Below are 21,650 nucleotides of genomic sequence, written 5' to 3' on the forward strand. Positions count from 1 at the left end.
GAAGGCCCATGCGGTCCTGAACTAATTCCTCAGGAAATGGGAATCGAAGTTCGGAAGGGAAGACGTTTGGGCGCGTTGGGGGGGGGGGGGGGTAGTGCAATCGTAAACTCGGATTGTAAACTTCCTTCCAATCCTTCCAATCTAACTTCCAATCGTAAACTTCCTTCCCTTCAGTGTGTCTGTTTCAGTGGCCTCCCCGTCAGTATATATATGCTTACCAGCTGCAATAAATCAATCGTTGAAAGTTAGCGCTCGTCCCGTGTTCTCGCTTCGCCCTTGGCTCGTTCTTGCGCTATGTATCCCAGTTTACGATCGAAGTACGGGTTGGCTCCCGCGTACGGGAAAGCAACGTGGTGAGCAGAGCGGCACCATAACACGTTGTGCAACGTACATAGCACCACAAATGCCCACCTCCCTAAGAATGCTAAATGCTTTCTGAAGCGGCTACAGCGACTTTAGTATCAGACGAACAACAAACGCTGTGGCTTCACCATTACAACGAATAAATTGCTGTGTCTGCATCCGATTACTAACTCTGTGAGCAGGACTAGCAGTACGTCATGAAATGTTTTCGGTAGCCTTCCACACTGTATAACGAGCTCTTTAAATATGCCTGTGAGCAATACGTTGTTTAGATTAGCCTGCTGTTAAGCGAATCACCTAACGACGTAATCGCCTCAGTAATAGTAGATCGAAATGAACTTGACTGACGAAGACTCCCGTCGGGCTGCCATTAAGGTAAATATTTGCGATTCAGAAAGCATAAGGTGGGCGCACCTTTAAAAAGGATGCTTTGGCAGGCGCCACTACTCGCGATTTTTCAATTGCAACATACTTGAAATCGAGGATGTGGTTCAGTGATGGACCATAATTGCACATCGTAGAAGTGTGACTGGACCGCGGCCATTCAAGCCTCTCCTCGCAGGCCACAAGTCGCCCGCAAACCCTATGTTGATACAGCCCCGTTATCAGCCCAAAAACTCATGTTTTTGTCTGTGTTCACGCATTAACAATGTAATGCCCCTCCCCCCCCCCCCCCCCGCACAGCGCGTCAACTGCAAATCTTCACGACGTTGACCAACATTGACCCGATATGTGCTGTGTGCAACGGCAACATCAAACCGGCTCCTCACTGTGCACACAAAGGTTCAAACCGCGCCCTACACGTCCTAGGCATAAACAAGATACTTCACCCACCAACCGAACTCCCAGTCTCGACCGCACTCGCGACGAAGAAGTCGCAGCACAAACAAGGACCGCGGGCCTGGCTCTGCAACCCAAGACGTCACTTGGCCAGCTCTATCACCAAGCACTACTCTTGTCAACTCCTCGCGCAACCCACCCTAAGTAACCTGGGCTAAGGTGGCCTCTTCCAGCTGTTCCTCAAACCAGACTGCTAATAATGAATCCCTCTTTAAAGAAAATACAATTCTAAAAGTAGAAATTCAAAGACTTAAACTAGACCTCCAATCTCGTCACCCTTCTACTTCAACCTCTGAAGCCCCTCTCTAACACGACTCTTTCGACTCATCATTCATGAGCCCTACCTGAAACCTCTTCACACCACCCCTCGGACACTAGCCCCTCCACCGAACGGGAACCACTTCACCCTCCCCCCAGCAAACGTAAAACTCCGAGCACTCCGCGATCAGAGGACACCCTGGACGAAACAATCTTAAATTATAACGACAGCCTAACCGCTTTGGAGACTAAATTCCATAATATACTCACTGCAATTCAAAAAAATCAGTACAGATTACACAGCCAGGAATGAAAAGTTCGATAAATTTATCGACTTCGTACAAGCACACATCCAACAAACTACAAGTTGGATAGCTGGAGTCACCGCGAATCATTCTAACATAGTTGCACCTGCTCGATCCGCCTCCCCACCAGCTCCGCCTAACGATGGCCAGTAACCCGGCACGCTCTGTGTTTCAAGTTTGGCAATGGAATTGTAGGGGGATTCGAAAAAAGAAAGCACACCTCCAGCAGTTTCTAGCCTCCTCTTCTAATCTCCCAGCTGTCATTGCGCTTCAGTAAACTCACGGACTAATAAGCTTTCCGGGTTATAATGTCTATCAGACCAATAAGGTCTCCCGGCCCGATACGGCAATTCTTACGCAAAAGCACCTCACTGCCAATCACTCCCAATTCGACAGCGTCGATATAGAGCGTGATTTTCTAGAAATTATTCCTCGCAAAAATAATGCATCTGGCCTTTACATTCTCAATATCTATAGTCGTCCACAAGACAAACATCACTGGTTTCACTCCCCTTTCGCTCAAGCTATTCCCGCTGCCACCCACCACCCCCTCCTAATTCTTAGAGATTTCAATGCACCCAACCAGTTGTGGGGTCACTCCTTTCTACTCCTAAGGACAGAGCCCTATGGATCCACATACAAGACCACAGACTCACATTACATAACGACATCGATGCACCAACCAGGCTAGGCAACAGCGTAGCTAAGGACACCTCCCCGATCTTACTCTTACACACAGAATCCAACACGTCACATGGCACAACTCACAAGTTAACTTCGCTAGTGACCATTACATCATTACCATCAGACTACAATTCAAACACAAACGCTTTGCACCCAAACGCCTCAGCCTTACCAACTGGGACAATTTTCGAGACGCCCGCCAGATATCAGCTCCCACAAATATTCAAGATATTTCATAATGGGTTCAGAAACTGCACTCAGACGCCCAGACGCACACTACCACTCTGTCCCCCGAAACCGCTTTCACTACGGTTGATTCCAAGCTTCAACACATGTGGGAAGGCAAAGAGTCTCTGCTCAAACGGTGGAAGATGCAACGGTACAAGCGAAAACTAACTCAGAACTGCCAAATTAGACCTCCAGATCCAGGAGTACGCCACACAACTGGCCTTCCAGCAGTGGGGACAGGTATGTGAAAGCATGCATGACAACCTCGATAACAAGCGCACATGGCAACTCTTGCGACACTTATTAGACCCAACCACAATGCGCACGCACCACAACCACAGCATAAATAAACTGCTACATGCACACAAAAACAATCTCAACGGATTCTTCGACGACCTCCGTCATAAACATCTGCCTCCCGCTCAGAAGCATGACATGCCAAAATATACTGGAGAATACCAACGAGCTACTTAGCGCCGCTATCACGGAAGCACAGGTTCGCCATGCCCTCGCCACCCTGCGCACAATGTCAGCACTAGGCCCCGACCTTATCAACAATAAAATACTCAGCAATCTAGACGAAAACTCTATCACAGCCATCATGGCGTACTTCAATCACTGCTTTGACACTGGCACCCTCCCTAGTTCGTGGAAAGAAGCCAGGGTTATTTTTATCGCAAAGCCAAACAAACCACTCAACACTTCTAATCTCAGGCCTATATTACTAACCTTTTGTCTAGGTCAAACACTCGAACACGTCATCCTCAACCGACTCAGCAAATACGTGGAAGACAACAATCCTTATCCATCAGAAATGGTCGGTTTTCGAAAATCTCTCTCATGCCAAGATATCATGCTTCGAATGAAGCATGACATCATTACACCCAATAGCAGTCTAGATACGGAAGCAATTCTCAGTCTGGACCTCCACGGAGCCTTCCAATAACGTTTCACATTCCGTCATCCTTCTAGAGCTTAATTTCATTGTGGTTGGCGGAAAGACATAAGACGACATATGTACCTTCTTATCCAACCGTACCGGAACGATACACATAGGCACAGAGCAATCCCTTTCGTACGCTTTAGGTAGCTACGGTACGTCCCAAGGCCAACAGAATAAACGCATTAGACACACCATCTTTTGGGTACCGGGGCACACTTAGATTGAGGGCAACCAAAGGGTACATGGGATCGCTCGCGAGCATACAAACCGAGCGGACCTAAACAGAGATCCTGAGGACTTCATGACAGTGATCCCAACGTACTCTGACATACTAAATTACCATCGAGGGACGAGGATCAGATATCCCCCGCCTCACAATACACTCACTCAAGAACAGGCAGTTTACTGGCGAAAGCTCCAGATGGGAACTTTCCCAAATTTGCATAAACTATACAAAATGTTCCCAGGTCAATACAGGGACACATGCACGTGGTGTGGCGCAATACCCACACTTTATCACATCACATGGGAGTGCAATACGAATAAGGCATTCCACAAAATAGAAAATCCGAGTGCGGAGCAGTGGGAGAGCGTGCTCTCCAGCGGCGACCCTAGCCTCCAACGGAGCCTGGTGGATTATGCCCGACGAGCAGCCACGCTCAGTGGTGCCCTGGAATAGGCGCGCCAACCATGCAGGCCGGAGATCGGCATCAACCAATAGAAGATGAAGACATCCGGCCCGACCGCTGAATTACTCTTTCTAGGGCAATAAAGTTTACTTCCTCCTCCTCCAAGGCTCAGTGTTGTCCCCTTTTCTTTTTAATCTTTCTATGATGCCAATAGCGCAAGCATAGCGGTCTATTCCTGACCCCAAGTTTTCACTCTACGCCGCTGATATCACTCTTTGGACGACTGGTGGCTCCGATGGAGAGATTCAAGACACTCTACAGGCCGCAGCAGACGCCGTCGTGGGTCATGCCGGGGCTATGAATCTCACATGCTCCCCTCAAAAATCCGAGCTACTTCTGCAATCCCACCGTATGGCCGCAAAACACATGTCAAGTACACAGGTCATCCTAAACCACATCCCCGTTACTAGAGTGCACAGGCTCCGGGTGCTCGGTTTACACGATCAAAGCAACCGGCTCAAAACATATACTCTACATACACTTCACGCCACAGTCGATCCCACCCTGTGCCTTCTGGGGCGAGTCTCCAATAAACATGGTGGACTAAAGGAGGCCGAACTTCTCCGCTGGATCCAGGTCTTCGTTATCAGTAAAATTACATTCGCAACCTACATTTCCTTAAATCGGAATCAGATAAGATCGACACTCTCCTACGCAAAATATATAAGTTCGCTCTGCGGTTCCCCATACGTACCTCCACTAAAGGCTAAGGCTTACTGCAACTTTCAACACACTTACTGAACTCACAGAAGCCCACCTCACATACCAATATAGCAAACAGGTCGCCACATTCTACAAAGTCTTTCTATCCCTCCGGCACCCATCCTCAAGACTAAATACACCATTCCACATCACATACACGAGAACCTCTGCATCCCCCCACTTCCTAAAAACATGCACCCTGTGCACCACAAACAGCGCAGGAGGCAGCGAGCAAAGGCTCCCCAAAAACAATTCTCCACCTCAAAAGACGTGCTCTATGTTGATGCCGCCGAATATGGGAACAGAAATCAGTACGCAATATCAGTCATTACCTCTCCCGGCCAGGTCGCTGCGGCCGCCTCTATTCCTCGATCTTCCTCGGAGGAGGCGGAGGAAGCGGCCATAGCCCGGACCCTCACAATCCCAAATTCATCAGTTATCGTTAGCGACTCCAACGCAGCCAGACATAATTTCCGAGTGGGTAGGATCTCTAAGCCAGGCCTTTCTCTCCTCTTGGCCCATCCTTTCCATCAAACTGTGGCATTAATCTGGACTCCCATGCATGCGGGCCTTGCCGGAAACGAGGCGGCTCATGCCAGTACGCGAGGATTTACACTCCGGGCTCAGGCATCAGATGTGTCCGACCTCACCCCGGAGGAGGCGCCGTTTACAGCGCGGGATCGACCTACTACCTACCACGACATCTGCACACACTACCGATTACACCGTTTAACCTTTCCGCCACTCATGCGCAAATCCCCGCGTAGGTGTGAAGCTCTGTGGCGACAGTTGCAGACTCGCACTCTTCCGTCCCCTTACCTCCTCCACCGCATTCATCCCGCCATTTACCTTTCTCGTTCTTGTAAATTCTGTGTTATTGCCAAAGCAGACTTAAACCACATCACGTGGGGGTGCCCTAAGCACCCCCTTCCACCTTTCCTCAAGCAATTATTATTTAGTGAAGAGCAGTGGGAGGCGCAGCTCGAGGCCCGATCTTCAGGAAGCCATCCTGGAGTGGGCTGAGAGGATAAAGGAGGCATACTTTAAGTAGTTCCTGCCCCCACCCTCTATTCCATTGCATCCTTCCCTTTAAAGAGGGCTAAATAAAGTTTTTCATCAATACCACACTCCAAAGCTTCCTTTTTCACTAGTTTGAAGACATCCTGGCTGTAAAGGGTTGAAATGTGAAAGCTTGTTTTCTGGTGCTAGTTACAAATTTGCCAGTAAAGCAGCTGCAGCGTTGCACAAAAATTCAGTCACACCAGAGGTCATGTTACGGCAAGTGAAGTTGATAACTGTTAATTACGCTGAAATTATTGTTTTTCACTTGATATTTTCAAACATAACAGTTTATCGAGGGAATAAATTAAGGGCCGTTGTTTAAATGTGAGATTCATGGTAGTGCCTGGCTTTGAGCTCTTGCTTTATCAGAATTATTCTTTAGAGCAAAAGATCATTACGATGTCTGTGCCTACGATCGACTGGTCAGTTTCATAAAATCACAAAACTTAGTTGCTTTACCCTCATTATTGGCGTTTATAATCTTGTGACAATACCTTTACAATCACTTCATGAAATTTGTTACAGCAATTATTGTTCTCAATAGTGGCGAAAAATATGTTCCGTAACAACTCTTGTACCAAATGCCACGTTTGTTAAATTTTATGCTATATAAACACATTCCGCCTAGTAATAAAATATTGTCCTATCCAGCCAATAGAGTTAGCACTAGACCATTTCCCATTCGCGCAATTCAAACATTTGGCAAAACGCAGAAGGCACAGGGCTGCATTCATAAGGCGTCCTGTGGGTCACCTTATGTGGAGCCCACATAAGGCTGAATTCAAAGGCTTACGGTGCGTCAGCCTTTAAATTTCAGCAAAGTAACCCCTCCAAACGGTATATATTTTTCACTGCCTCGTTATTTTCGGCCTCATTTTTAGCACATCTTATGAGAATAAATTTTTCTGAATTGTTGCTCCCTCGCACTGATGGAGTAACTAGTAGCGACTAATCTACAGGGCTTTTAGCTGCACCAAGTTTGTGAGAATTGCCTGTGGTAGATAGCACAATTCTAACTAGTTTTTAACTTATTTCATAAGGTGAGTATTACTTCTGGGACTAATCAAAATGCTTACTTAAACAATTCTCATAATTAAGGTAATTAACATTGTAAATTTTACACTATGGCACATATTTCAATATATTGATGCTAGCTAGTAAGGATGCAAAGCTTACCGACATGGAAGGAGTTGTCCAGACTACGCCCGTTTGTAGAAATTAGTTTTCCAATTGTCCGATGAAATTCATTGCCGTTCCAGTCATCTTTTTTTTTCTTTATTTCATGAAACAGCGTTTTCTTGAAAAGTAGATGGAACAGCAGTGAATTTTCACCGTAAGTTGCACGGCACATGTCTCGAAATAGGTGTCATCCTCAGAGTTCGTTCTCAGTCGATATGCCTTGCCACTAGCTACAATTGTAGGTTGAAATATCTGCGAAAAAGTAATTACTTAGAAATGTAATTAAGGTTATTATTTTAATTGTTCAGTGAAGCATTTTGATTTATCGCAAAGTTAATGCCCGCATCATAGACTAACTTAGATCAAGGGTTAAAGTCGGTATACCTGCCGCAGACAATATTTAAAATTTTGGTACACCTGAAAAAAAGCACTGCGCGTTGAAATTGTTGCTATGTTCGAGTTTTCGTCATGATTCTTGAAAACAGTTTTAAAAAATCTCTTTCATTCACTTCAGTTTATATTGTTTCTATGTAAATAATATCAAATACCCACTGTTATGCATAAAGACTTCTGCTTTTCTCCTGCAAGTGCTATGTGCTATTTCGCATTTTTCTGTGCTTTATGCGTTTAGGTAAAAATAAAGGTGTCACACATAGCCATGCGGGGCAATACACAGTGCCGACACAGAAAGTACAAGGGGTGGTAACTGCTCTTTATTTGTTATATAGAAACAATAAGGGACAGGAAAAAAATGGCCAAAAAGAAAACCTACTTCAGGGTGGAACCGAACCCCCCGGAGACATCTGACTGACACTTAGTTTCTGTGCACAGTGCGAAACTAAGGATTTATGACTAGGAAGATGGGTTCCCGACAGAAAGCGAAAACACAGGATATCTTGTTCGCCAAATGAAATGGCTGTGTTCACGACACGTCCCATTTTCTAGAACTCGTACATAATATAGTCTTCACATCATACATTTGAAAAGAATGCCTTCGCAAGTGGTGGGAAAAATTATTATCAGCAGAAAACACTGACATACAAAAACAAAAAGTGAAGAACAGGGCACACTAAAAGCTCGTCTATGTCGGGTATTTGCGCTATCATTTTGCAATGGGCATCAAACGAGCTCCGCCAGAAAGCAATCTCAACTGTTTTTATGACGACCGCCGCATGCATGGTACAATTTATTTTCGCTTTATATTTCCAAAGCTCAAAGGGAGCATGGTGGTGCCAGCGCCTTGGTGTATCATTTGCTGGCTGAGCAGTGCCAGAATCTTCGTACATTTATCCTTGTTGTGCAAGAAATACAGACCTATTCGGTCAGTTTGCCGTGAGATTACCGCACGTTGAAACGCAGCAGTCATTTTAACAAAGTAGAGGCATTGATCTCCTCTGGTCGTTTCAAGGTGTTTTGCCTTTCTAAGCAAATTTCTTGAGTCAGGAAACTTTGATTACTTTGTGGACAATACACAAAGCTTATTCTCACAGAGCACATGGCTGAACTCAGCGACGGGCAAGTACCAACGCGCACTGTTATCAGTGTTCTAATGTGACAACCGCGAGAGACAGCGATAAAAAGTATTTGCCTACTTTAAACATGCTGTCATAGGGATGAAAATAGTAATGGGCGTTTAAGGCGCCCAGAAATATTGTCACAGCACTGCGCGACTGAGGCAGAGAAAGAAGTAGAGTGTGCGCGCGTGATCTTGTGGTACTCTGCGCCGGCTGGGCCTGGCCTGTAGCTTCCATCTGGGACCTCGTTTCACCCTGTAAATAAACATTATTCGTAACATCTTTGGTGGACGTGCGGGGTGAATCTTGGACAATCCTGAACGACCCAGCTCTACCAACTGTCCGACGGAGTAGACGCTTGGCCGGTTTACGACCACAAGCAGCGGACATGGCCGATTCCGGAGAAGGCAATGACGACTCCACCTGCGGCGAGCCAGACAGCAATCACGGAGGTCACTCTAGCTACTGGACATCGCTGCGAGAGCCACCCACCTTTTCGGGGAAGGCAAACGAAGACGTCGACGACTGGCTTAAACACTACAACAGAGTGAGTCGCCACAACCACTGGAGCACTACGAAGCAGCACGATAACGTGTTTTTTTTTTTCTCGCTGGAACCGCACTCCTCTGGTTAGAAAACCACGCGAGCGTTCTGACAAGCTGGGATAATTTTGTATAAGAATTCACCAAGTGCTTCGGGGACCCGAACTCTAAGAAAAAGAAGGCCGAGCAGACGCTTTCCCGACGAGCTCAACTACCTGGCGAAACGTGTACAACGTACATAGAGGCTGTTCTGAAATTATGCGGAATCGTCAGCGCTACCATGACAGACGAAGACAAAGTAGGACATCTGCTTAAAGGAATCGCTGAAGATGTTTATAATTTTCTTATAAGGAAGGAAGATCTTAGTACTCCGTCTGATCTGAAGAAACACTGCCGGGCGTTTGAAGCGCTGAAAATGAGAAGTATTGGGCCAAAGTTTGGACGCTTGGACAATCTTACTACTATTGCAAGTGTGTCCGTCCCGACCCACGACGATATCTCCTCGGTGATTCCGCAAGTGGTTAAAGAAGAGCTTGAACGCCTTAAAGCTGTTGACGACGCTCTTCTGTGCCATAAGTGTGCATTCGATCATCGCTCTCATGTGCCATCGGTCACCTGGGCACCTCAGAGTTACCGAGAACCTCACAAGACCTATGCTGATCGTACGGAGAGCAGCAACTTGCCACCGCAACCGACAAGTCTGGGACGCCGACAAGATGCACCACAACGACTTGCTCCGCGGGCTCTTCCCTCCTACAACCAGCCTGAGAGTACGTTTCCGCCCATGGCACCCATGTCACCGGTGTCACCCGCGGCAAGCCGCTACTCCCGCATTTGCTACAGCTGCGGTGTGCCTGGACACATTGCTAGGTATTGCCACCGCTGCCAGCAGCGTGCTCCACGGTTTAATTCCTACACACCCGCGTGCCCGCTGACGAGCCCTGGCCGTATCCCAGTTCCTTCCAGCGGCTGCAGCAGGGACGCGCGAACCGCAGTGACTCCCCCGTTTCCGATCGCAGCCTCACACCACCTCCGACACGACAACGACGCTCTGCATCACCTCGTCGTCGCTCGTTATCACCGCCGCCGCTGGGAAACTAACTGGTGCGACTGACGGGGGTGAGGCCGCAATAAGTTCATCTTCATCAAGACCCCCTTGTGCAAAATTGTTTAAAAACAAAGTGTGCGTCTTAGTTGAGAATGTGAGTGCTTTTGCTTTAGTTGACACCGGGGCGGCAGTTTCTCTTATGTGCTGTCCGTCAAAAATCGTCTTGGACGAAAAGTTATGTTTTCTTTGGATCGGAAAGGTACCTTTCGTGGAGTTGGCGGGGAAATGTTACGCCCACTTGGGGTCTGTTCTGTTTTAGTTACGATAGGGGACCAGACATTTCGAAGTGAATTTACTGTGCTTGAACGTAGAACGCATGACATTATTTTAGGAATTGATTTCTTGCATGAGTGGGGGGCAACTTTGGATTGTGAAAGTGGCGCGACTTCTCTTCGCCGCGACGCGCGAACTTCAATGACAGATAGCACCAGTGATGCCGCCGACGTTCTCTCCGTGTCACAAGGTGTGTGTTTGTCCCCTCAGACTGCAATGTTTATACCTGTGAATACTTCTCGCCCTCGTACAGGTTCTTGTTGTGGTTTAGCTGAGCCTGACTATAACAATGCGCTCAAGAAAAATGCGATAGTCCCTCGCTCCCTGGTTGTCACCACTGATGGTTGTACTCGTTTGTGGACAGTGAACATTTCAGCCCAATCCATAACATTGCCGCTAGGACTTAAGCTGGCAAGTTTTGATGAACAAGCCATTCTCAGCGTCGGAACGGTCGAAATGTCAACTGCCGACAAAAAATCCAACCCCGATTCCAACCATAATAATTCTGCTGACTTTAAGCGCATGATTAACAAGTCGCTGTCTTCTAGTGAGCAGTGTCTGCTGGAAGCTGTGCTCGCTCGCTACGCCACAGTGTTTGATTTTGCTCAAGGCCAACGAGCGTCCCATACACCACCGGCGTCTCGTATGCAACACCGCATACATAAAGGGCAAGCGACGCCAGTTCGCCAGAAGCCCTACCGTGTTTCCCCTTCAGAGAGAAAAGTCATCGCCGAGCAGGTCGAAGAAATGTTACAGAAAGGAGTGATCCAGGAATCATGTAGCCCTTGGGCTGCTCCTGTGATCCTAGTAAAGAAAAAGACAACTCATGGAGATTTTGTGTGGACTATCACCGCCTAAACACCGTCACAAATAAAGACTTGTATCCTCTACCACGAATAGATAACGCCATAGACTGCCTCCACTCCGCGTCGTATTTCTCTTCTGTTGATTTGCGGTCAGGATATTGGCAAATTCCCATGCACCCTTTAGACAAGGAGAAGACAGGCTTCGTGACACCTGATGGTCTCTTTGAGTTCAACGTTATGCCCTTTGGCTTATGCAACGCTCCAGCGACATTCGAGCGATTTATGGATACCGTGCTCCGCGGACTCAAATGGGAAATTTGCATGTGCTATTTAGACGACGTCATTATCTACGGCCGGACATTGCACGAGCACAATCAGCGCCTGTCGATCGTTCTTGACTGTATCCAGCAAGCTGGCCTTATTTTAAACTCGAAGAAATGTCATTTTGGTGAGCGTCAAGCCCTCGTACAAGGCTTTCTGGTCGACAAAGATGGCATACGACCAGACCCTGAAAAGATAGCCGCGGTTCGCTCCTTCCAACAGCCACAAACGGTGAAAGATGTGCGAAGCATTTTGGGCCTTTGCTGATATTTCCGGCGCTTTATCAATAATTTTGTACGGCTTGCCTCTCCCCTCACGTCTCTCCTTCACAAGGACACCCCATACTTGTGGACTGCTGACTGCGAGTCGGCGTTTCAACAGCTGAAATTTTTGATGGCTTCTTGACCGGTACTGCGGCATTTTGATCCGGAGGTGTCAACTGAGCTGCACACTGACGCCAGCGGTGCGGGTGTTGGCGCTGTGCTTGTTCAGCTCTGCGATGGCCGTGAGCATGTCATTGCCTACGCTATTCGGACACTTACAAAAGCGGAAACAAACTACACCGTTACTGAACTCGAGTGCCTAGCAGTCGGATTCGCCATTCAGAAGTTCCGTCCGTATCTACATGGCGGCGCATTCACGATAGTGACAGATCGACTTCGACAGAGATTTTTCTGGCCCAAGCTCTGGAAAACAACGAAACAGTATGTCGCCAGCTGTACTGTTTGCAAGCGCCACAAGCAAACAACGACGGTCCCAGCAGTCTATTCACAACCAGTTAGGCCACCGATGTTATACTTGAAAAATTCGGCATCGACTTGCTTGGCCCACTCCCAAACACGTGAGCTGGCTACCGCTGGATTATAGTATGCGTAGATTATCTTACTCGCTACACGGAAACGGCGGCACTTCCATCTGCCACTGCAGCAGATGTCTCTTCATTTTTGTTGCATCACGTCATACTCCGTCACGGCGCTCCCCGGGTTGTCATCAGTGACCGTGGACGGCAATTCACCACCGACGTCGTTGAAGAACATTTAGGGCTTTGTGGTTCTGCATATCGTCATTCCACTCCTTACCACCCGCAAACCAATGGCCTCACGGAGCTGACGAATCGAACCCTTAGCAACATGTTATCAATGTATGTCGCTGCTGACCGCAAGAATTGGGACGCCGTCTTACCTTTTGTAAAGTACGCATGCAATAGTGCCAAGCATGAAGTTACAGGATATGCGCCGTTCTTTTTGCTGTACGTACGCGCTCCCCAGAGCTTTCTGGACACTTTTCTACCTTTATCGTGCCAAGAAGATCCTTCCATCGCCTAAACTCTGTGTCGTGCTGATGAAGCACGTCGACTGGCGCATCTGAGGACGTTGTCCTCACAAGGCCACATCAAGATTCGCTATGATGCGCGGCATATCCCCGTCAGCTTTACTCCCGGTGATTATGCTTGGTTGGGGACACCTGTTCGCAAAAAGGGATTGTAAAGCAAGTTTTTCGCCACTTACACTGGACCATTCGTTATACTCAGCCGCTTGAGTGATGTCAACTATGTCATCGCCAAAGTGACGGCAAGTAATCGGCGTGCACGTGCGACGCAAGCAGTTCACGTGGCCAGACTCAAGCAGTACAATCACAGGTCCCTTTAACTCGCTCAGCGAGCTTCGTCTGCCCCCGGGCAAAATGTCGCAGCACTGCGCGACTGAGGCAGAGAAAGAAGAAGTAGAGTGTGCGCGCGTGATCTCGGGGAACTCTGCGCCGGCTGGGCCTGGCCTGTAGCTTCCATCTCGGACCTCGTTTCACCCCGTAAATAAACATCATTCGTAACAATATGTTTACAGTATATTCCAGGATTTCTGTACACGTTGTATGCAGCGTACCAAGAAGGAAAATAAAAGCAGGTTGCTTTGTATTTTATTGATTCTCTTTCTGCGCTGTTGAAAGTCAGCGTCACTCCGCAAAATAATCTGACTTAGAACGATGGTAATGTATACAGATTTATAAACTGGCTTGTTCTATAGCGCCATCAACCAGCCCACGTCACGCTCCTCTATGAACGTTTCGAAAGTTCGCATGAAGAGGCACAACATGTGGCTACAGAACTACACATCTCATAGTAATCCTATTTTGGAGGTCTAGCGATACATCAGCATTTCAAAACCAGAAGACAAAATTCAAATGTGGCTCGAACCTCATTTGAGCACACTGAAAGACTAGAGTTGCTTATTTGGTAAACTACTTCTTTTGCAGGTAAAAAAAACGGTAAAGAAAGAGCTTGAATACTGGGATAACACGCAGAAATGCGGAGTTTTCAGGTTCGAAATGAATGGTAAGAATAAGCTTTCTGGTTTAAACGTACAGTGATAGCAAATAGGGTGCGCAAGATCAAATGTTGAAGCTACAATCATTTTCATACACAAAAGTTAGAGCAACTGAAATGTCTGTAGCATATTTCTCGAGAATACTTAACAAGCACTACCTAAGTAGTCGTCTAGCGTATTCGTAACCATTCTCCACGTAATCTCTGCGTCTCCCGTCTCTATTTTGTGTTACCTTGCCTCAGAATATCTTAATGCCTCACCAAAATTTATTTAATGACGGCATGAAAGAAATGGATCTGCAAACCCAAGGAATTCTTCTCACTCTAAACGTATTTGTAGCGACATCATCATGCTCTGTATCGACAGGTCAACAGACTCATAGATTGACTCACTCAAACTTAGACCAACCCATTAGTGCAAGTACGAGAGAGCTCGAGTGGGTCCTACGGATTTGAATGTGAGTCTCAGTGACAAAAGATGAGTCCAAGTGGACTTCGCTTTCATTCTGAGAGACCGCAGCTCAGTCGAAAAGGTGTGAATCAGAGTTTGAGTGAGTCGATGCGAGTCCTACTGGGAATGACCCTGAGTGAGTTGTGCTGAGCCTGACGGGGTGTTAGTATGAGTGAATCTCAGTGTGATTGAGCTTGCGTGATTCTGAACTGACTTCAGGTGTGCCTGAATCACGCGGAAGCACGAGGCTACATGCGAGGCTACCTTCACATGACTTCCACTGAATCTGACAGTGAATGCACGAGCGGTGCCCGCTAGACACAGGAATCCCTAATGAGCACATGCTAACAGTAGACTCATGGCCGAAATCATCAAAATTCACAAATGCAAGTTGCTAGGTCTTGTGTCATGACATCATGCATGCAATGAATTGTGCATGCATGTCCCTGTGAAATATAAGTGATAAGTGCCAGCGGTTTCTATTCGTGTTGATATTGAGTGCGCTCGTTAAATCATCGTATTAACTTTATATGGCTGAAATCACAAGTCGGGGACCCCGCTCACGAGTTGATATTGTCAAACTCACACTGGCAATGACCGGTGAGTCTGAGGCATAATGTGTTCAAGTGAATCTTGATAGTCTTGATTTTTGTGTGAGTATGGGTCATAAAGGGACCTATGACGCGTATTTCTTGTGAGCCTCAGTGGGCCCGATTGTGTTGGAATTCGACGCGTATCAGTGCCAGTAATGTACCTGTCATTTAGAATTCTGCGAGTAAGTCTGATTGCGCTGAATTTATTTTGTCGGCGTACTATCGCAGCGGACACCACCATCTTCCCAAGAACGATTCATTTGCAATGAAGCGAACGTCGTCCTTGTCTTCCACGGCAATAATGGCTGCCGCAGCCTCTTAAATGCAGACCCCGGCACTCGCACATCCTTCGTGGTGAACCACAGCCCGCACATACGCCATGTACAAAGCTTTTGCTATAGTATTCTGTTGAATACACCCTACCACATTTGCACATTCGCGTAGAGGCAATATTTTCAAGCCAAGTGGCATGGTTGGGAAATTTTTTTGTATAGTACGATTCGAATTTTTTCCACACTTTTCCCAATTTACAGTATGTCTGTCTGTCTGTGTCTAAGCTCTCTCAAGCCAGCGGGAGTCACCGGGTAGGACTTGATTTATTTGGTAGACCATGGGGTTGAGAGAACCACGTTGGAAATCAACCATTGGACCAACTGGGGTAACTAGGAATTGGAGACTGGATATGTTCCGCTGATCAATCAACCTCTTTCACGTCAACTATGGTCGCTGTGTATGTGCCACTGGGCTTCCGCCACTCTTCAATGAACCCCTTTGGCGCCATCTTGAACTTCTGTGTATGTCCTACTGCGTGTGTGCAGGTGGATATATCCCTATCTTCAATGGCAAAAAAATACTTCCTAATTCTCCGGTGCAGGGCGGAATGGAACCCGCGTCAGGTACACTAAGATAATATTGTCTGAAAAAACATTCATAGACGCATCATGAGCAGACATCGCCGCGACGCCGGCAGATGGCGCAACGTATCCAGAGGAAGCACGACAAAGTATAACATTTCTATTAAGACTTTGCGATACGGCGGTTCGGCGATGGCACTTGTAATTTACTCTTTACAGCACTACCATAACGATATAACGCTCATACTGCAAAATTACGCTTTACGAGAAAACAATATTACAAGAACATTATGCGTAATAAGAAAGAATATTCCACTTTACAACACTACGAGCGTGTAACACGTCCCCGCAATATTTGAACAAACCGATATTTTGAAGCAATCACAATGTTGCGTCTGTCTGTGGCACGAACGTCAAGACCCAATTGAAAGCGCTGTAGCATGACGATACAGAAACATTACCCGCACTAAGTAAGGCACTCTTGAATAGGGGGAAGGAACTTTTCTCAACCATTCGTGCACGTCACAGGTTCCAGCACTTCATTCAACTTCCGGGCCGTTTGTATAAACAAAGAGTGCCTGTAATCGTTCATAGAAAATCTGAACCCTTTTGCAAACCTGGTAGGTTCATTTCTTGTTGTTTGCGACTTCGTTTCCTTTATATAGTGATGTTCGTTTACTAGCACATGTTCACATATGATGGTGAAAAAGAGACTGAACTTTGTCTATTTCCTTCGTAATTTTAACAAAGGCAAGGGCGCTCTGCCGTAAAGATGTGACGCCGAGTTGACCTTTCAATATTTCGAAACAATAAAACGGGAAGCGCACCGTTTCGCAGCCTTTAGCTTAATGATACCGTTTTTCTATATGTGAAGGCCACACTTCGCAACCATATTCTAATATTAGATGTGCTAGCATATACGTTGTCATTCTGGTCGATACGCGCGCGAGTTTCAGCATACGTCGAATAAACCCTAATATCACATTCACCTTTGCAACAAAATTATCTAAATGCTTTGTCCACCCCTGGTTGAAAGTCATAGTAACACCAAAATACTTACATTCCGTTAGCCGAGCTAAGGAACACCGGTAAACGCGCAGGGAAATTTTAAATGTTTGCGGCTCTGTGTTAGTATCACGCAATATTTTGGAGATATTCACCCGTTTGCGGTTTCTTTGAAAACTCATAATTTTTTTTCAATTTGTTGCTGAGGTGTACTTCCCCAGCGATCAAAGTGATGTTATTAAATGTAATAGTATTGTACTGGAACAATGTGGCTTGAGTCGTTCAGTAAACTATAATGTCGGTCATAAATATAAGCAACAGTAGGCGTCCGCGCTCCAACGTTTCCGACACTGCAGGAGCAACACAACCAGTGAAGGAGTGTCTTTCTTGAAATGTATTAAACTGCTAGCACTTGGTTATCTAGGTGTTAATCCACCCAACAACACTGCCAGTTCAGAATGCCATGTCTAATATCACGAATAGTTTATGATATATCACAATATCAAACGCGTCTTAAACCTGTGTAATGACATCAATCTGTCCTCTGCTGTCCTACACTTCACCTACAAAGAGTGTAGTTTCCCCATGCTGTCTCACAGTCGACAACCTATCATGAAAAATATGTAGAAGTCACTAAAACCTTCTTGCGAGACAGATTTTCATATATATTTGGAGAATGTTCGAACACTGTTTACAATGTGGACCCTAGGGCAATTGGTTCCTATATATAAACGTATTTAGCATCGCCGCATTTGGTATTGGAAACATTCTGCCCATTTTTTTAGTCATCAGGGAGAATACCTAACGAGAATGTTCTTAAAAAACACCGGAAAGGAATTTTGCCACTCACTTGGACACCTGTTTTAAACGACATCCGAGGTCTCGTAAGGGCCCATCGGCTTACATTTTTTAAAAGTAAACGCTGCTTAGAATGCAAATGGACGCAAACCCCTGACATACACTAAGGTCGACAGGGTCGCCGTTCTCCTAAGCAAACACAATGGTAAACAAACAATTCATTTTTTTTTATTATTACGATAACAATAAAATGAACACTCCACGCGTATTTTGGTCGTCGTCGCCATCGGCGTTGCTGCGAGGCTTCCATGTATTTACGTATATTATGATATTTGCCAAAATGATTCTTATGCGAAACCTGTCTGGGAGTATTTTCGTGAGGCTGCAATAATATTTTCGAAGTGCACAAAGCCCATAGTTGTGTTGCGGAGTGGGTGCAGTGTCTAGAAACTGTACTCCATATGGAACCTTTCTAACTTCAACAAGCTCAGTTCATGTTGGGCTGGCATCCAAAGAAGGATGTAATTCCTTTCGCATTATGAATTGAGTGTATTTATGCACATCGAGTTTTGCCGGAATTAAAAACAGCTATGTTACATGTCATGCTATATGACATGCTCTCTATGTGGGTTATATTGCTATCGTGTTCTATGAATAAATTTTTGCAGGCCAGGTCCCAGATTCTTGAAATAATTATACCATATAATTTTGAGAATGGCAGACACAAACAAATGACATGAAACAGGACGCTCACTGTGCGTGTTCTTAATCCTAAATCTTCTTAGACAAAGCAAATGTAAAAACTGACAAACAATATGAGAGCTTAAACCTGAAAGTAATAAAGTTTCACTGGCACCGCTCTTTGTGGGCAGCGTAGAGGCACCTGGGTGATGGTATTACACGTTCTACGTGGTGCGGTAAAGCTTTCAATGGTGCCAGGATTTTGAACGCGCCCGCATATATTGAGTCCGCGTTCAAAGAATATCCGAGAAGTTCAAGTGAAACATCATACTCTGCTACTACAGTCAGTGCTTCGCATTTATTGGCTGAACTACCTCTGGGATCGCCCTACAAATGTTTTTGTACCAGCCTTGCCGGGTTCTGGCATCGTTTTCCCGCATATAGCAGCCAATGTACGGTCACTAGAATAGTGCCCGCTGGTGCGTTGTTTCTGCAGCAAAATACTGCTCACATCATGCAAACATGCACCGGCGTGTTCTCATAAGGCCGGCCATGAAGCTCCAGCAAAATGCTAATCGCAGTGAAGCAAGGGGGCCCTGCATAAGGCCAACGACTACTCAGTTAGTTCTGATGCAGAAACAATGTTTTGCTGTGTGCACATTGCACGCGGCAGCTCAACGCCGAAGGCTCCTAGACCTGGTGCAGCGGGACAAGGAGGCCGAGGCTAAGCGCCAACGTCGACCAAAGCCTGTTGTTCCAAAGCGCGAAGCGGAGGCACACATTGTCCACGAGCATGCAGCAGTAGTGGACCGCGAGGTTCGTACATGCCACAATGCCGACATGACCCTGCAGATGATACTTCTCGCGGCCACTGACTTCTCTCTGTTCACGTGTCTACACACACCTCACCGCACCACACGCGTTTACTGCAATTCGTACGGACACTACAACCTAAGAGTCCTTGTTAACCCTTCAATCATGTTGCTATTGTACTCATTGCTTCGCCGTTACGGCGACACTCTGATTTACGTTCTTGTTACTAGCTTGAATTACGTTCTTGTTATTGATAACAGCTTGAGATGTGCTTATCTCGAAGATGGCACGCTTATCCTACGGCAGCTGTTCCCGAGACTTTTGAGGGGAGTGTCTGGGGAAGTGGGGCATTGTAGTACCTATGCTTAGACTCTTTTATTTTATAAATTATTTCGTTGCTAAGAGCTGTAGTATCGTAAAGCAGGCTCTGACTGCATGTACCAAGATAATATTTCTTGCCATCGCTTCAATATAATAAGAATATTTCTTGCATTCGGCCAAGTTACCCAATAGGTCTTAATTAATAATCACCTTCTCAAATATTCTAATTCAATGAAAAGTGTCAATGACAAAATTGTAGAGCAACATGAAAAACTCCCCGTGCAGCTTTCATTTGCTTAATGCATGCTCCATAAAAGTGTTTTTCCGAGCGTGAAAGAAGCCTTCGAATACACGCAAAGTGCCTTGAGCGGCCAAAAGCGCGGCTATTTTGGGTGCATACTCGGGCTTCTTTAATGCTTGGCAAAACACTTTTATGTAGCAGGCATTGAGCAACAGAAAGCTGTATCAGTTTGTTCTGTTGCTCTAGAATTTTCTCATTGACACTTTTTATGTAATTATAATATTGGAGAAGTTGCTTAACTAAATAGGACTAATTATGTAATCAGGCGGAATGCAAAAGCAAGTCTGAGTATCTCTAAGCGACGGCAACCGAGGCACCCGACATTACGTTGGGTCTGTCGAGCTACGTATCATATGCATATTTTTAATTTTGGTGCATGACCGATGGGACATCCTCTACAGTGATGCACTAGGGAATTCAAAGTTCGCCACATTTAATTCAAATTGACCCTCTTGTGGCTCCTAAAATAATAAAACCAAAAAAACAATCCAGCATGACGGTACCATCAGCCATATAGCAGATCTTATACGATCCACGTAATCTGCACTCTTTTCTAATCCGCCGTATCATCTAGGTCGAATCAACTATCGAATGGTCCGAAATGCCAGGGATAACTTCAAAGGTACGCGGTCGTCATGATAGACCCTCTCTTAAAATACAAGGATGTGAAGAGATTTGCTGTCGTGTTGAAAGCGTGCATATTGCTGCATTATTTGCCGAAGACCGTATGAAAAATTCATTCACATCAGCGCACTCCCAGATCAATGCTCTCGTTCTCCTGGTAACATTGTGTCCCACTGAACCCCGGAAAAATTAATACCACACAGAATACGAGCATTTACGCTGGGCACGCATGCTATTCTAAACATTGCTCAAATTTTTGATGGTTCCTCTGCTCGGACCTAGGTGTGCGATACAGGGTTTCTATGACAACTTGGCACAGCAGTAATAGAAGCCAGTATCACGCTGTTTCGATAAGTGGGTGATGTTAAACAAGTGTGTGCTTGAACCTATTATAAACATAGCTATGCCCTTGTCATGACCGGTTTCATCCTTCTGTATCGTTTTGTAACCTTGCGGACAAACCTTATCCTTAGTAATTTTGTAGTGAGGACACGTCTCTGTCCCAAACACTACGTCTGGCTCGTTTCTAAGAGAATTTACTCAAGTTATACGCTTTTATTCATAATGCGACGTGCATTGATAATGACACCTATACTTTATCGGGCGTTCACGTTTCACCACCTAACAAATGTTATCGCACAGCGCGGCACGCACCTGCATGTATCCGAAGTTTCAGGAAATTTATCGATCCTTCCATTCGCTGTCTGTTGTCGCCGCACCTTATGTTATCAGATTTCATCGCCTGACGCGAATGGTGTAGAACTCTGTGGAAGGCACGCGGGTCCCAACGATTACTCTGGAACATTCGACGATTGATGTATAAAAGCCGACGCGCTTGACCCGTTGATCAGATTTCGACGAAATCCGACCGTGTTCGCCGCTATCGTTGTGCTATAAGTGTAGCCTGTTTTGCGGGCACAGGTTCGCCCAATAAAGGTTAGTTTTGTCGTTCACAGTATTGCTACTGTGTTCTTCAACGTCACCACCACGGGACAATATTTAGCAACCGTAGCTTTTCCGTGTTTCGTCCCTCAGACGCGCCCAGTTTATATACGTTTACTTGATTCGACGT

Source organism: Dermacentor andersoni, chromosome 7, assembly GCF_023375885.2.
Source record: "Dermacentor andersoni chromosome 7, qqDerAnde1_hic_scaffold, whole genome shotgun sequence".
NCBI lineage: Eukaryota > Metazoa > Arthropoda > Arachnida > Ixodida > Ixodidae > Dermacentor > Dermacentor andersoni.